Raw genomic sequence first — 1,750 nt, forward strand, 5'->3', positions numbered from 1 at the left:
GGTGGTCAGGGCCAGAGCGAGCTGTGCGGCTGGGCAGAGCACACAGTGGAGCGAAGGCCCGTGGTGGGAGCGCCGCGGGCCCGGCCAGGCCGCTGTGGCTGCGTCGGGGCCGGGTGGGAACGGCGTGCGCGGGCCCTGGGTGAGGCAGCTGACGTTGAGTGAGGGCCCAGTCGCCTTCTGGGCCGTGGGGGGCTGCGTCTCGCTGACGCTGTGGGGGTTCACACAGCGATGGAGCGGGGCTGTGGGTGCGGGTGGGAGCAGAGACGGGCCAGCGCCTGTGCTGACCGCCCAGGGAGGAGGCTGGCGGCCGGGGCAGGGTGCGGGGGCCGCCTGGCTCCCTGAGCTTGTTCGGGAGTGGCACAGACGCCTGGGAGAGTCTGCTGGCGCTGCCGTTTGTGCAGGGAGGAGGCTAATGTTGTCATTTCTTTTCTCTAGACCAGGTCGCCGCTTCTCCAACGGTTCCTCTCAGGGAGTCCCGCTGCTGGCCACCATGACGGTGAGGGGGGCCGCGCTGGCCCCAGGCCCGGCGTCACCCACCATGGCGGCAGCCTCCCCCAGCGTGTCTGAGATCCCCGAGGGCAGCCCCACGGCCATGGAGCAGCCCGTGTTCCTGATGACGACCGCCGCGCAGGCCATCTCTGGCTTCTTCGTTTGGACGGCCCTGCTCATCACCTGCCACCAGGTACCCGGGCCAGTCACCCTGGGGTCAGAGAGCCCCTGGCGGCCTCCTAGAAGGTGCTAGGGAGGTTTGGCCCCGCCACGTCTTAGTTAGGCTAGGGCAGGGAGGCTGCGCGCCAGTAACACACCAACCCTGGGCTCGCCCACCCCACGAAAGCTGAGTTCTGGCAGCCCAGGCCGCAGGGGCAGGAACAGCACCCCGTGGCAGCCTGGAGGCGGGCGTGGGGCGAAGGTGCTCTGGCCACGGGACCATCTGCATTGAGAAGCGGCGCGCGCCCCTGCGCACCTCCTCTGGCGCGGAGCTGGTCACTGCCAGTCCACGCTGCAGGGGAGCCTGGACCGGGGGCCTGGGTGGGGTGGCAACACCCTCCGCAGATGTGGGAGCACAGAGGGAGGAGGGTGGCAGCTGGGCAGGCCTCTACAGGCTGGCAGCAGAGCTGGGGAGCCCCGCCACGCCTGTCCTCGCGGCCCTGGGGAGGCTGATGCCCCCGGAGGTGGCAGGTGCGGGCAGAGGGGCCAAGCCCTTTGGGTCCCGTCACTCTGCGACCGCCCCGCCGTCCCCTCCAGAGCCTGATGGCCCGGGGCAGCGACTCTCGGCAGCTGGGAGGTCTTGTTCTTCCCCGGCCCTCTGGGCCCCGGCGCTGTCCGCGAAGCCAGGCCAGGCTCGAGGCCTCCCGGTTCCGCGCCACTGCCACTGCCTGGCTTTCTAAAAGTTGTACCTCGGCCCGACTTCCCAGGCAGCTGCCTCTGCTCGGCAGGTGGGGAGCGAGGCCGGAAGAGGTGGGGCCCCGCCTGCCCCTCCTCGCTAGAGTCGGTTAGGGCTAGAGTGGGTGGGGGCCACCGCCTGGAGCCCAGGGCCAGGCCGGCAGGGAGGTGGGAACGGGACACACCTGGGTTGACGGTCCCCTGGGCCCCACAGACCTGCGGTTTCCAAAGCTGGCTGCGGGTCGGACCTCGGGGAGCTCGCTGAAACTGTGGGCGCCCGCCCATCTGGGCCCTGACGCCAGTGTCTTGGGGGTGGCCCGGCGAGCCCCACGTCTCGCGCTTCCGTGCCGCCTGGCGTGATGCCCCC

Source organism: Condylura cristata, unplaced genomic scaffold, assembly GCF_000260355.1.
Source record: "Condylura cristata isolate star-nosed mole 26May11 unplaced genomic scaffold, ConCri1.0 scaffold00004, whole genome shotgun sequence".
NCBI lineage: Eukaryota > Metazoa > Chordata > Mammalia > Eulipotyphla > Talpidae > Condylura > Condylura cristata.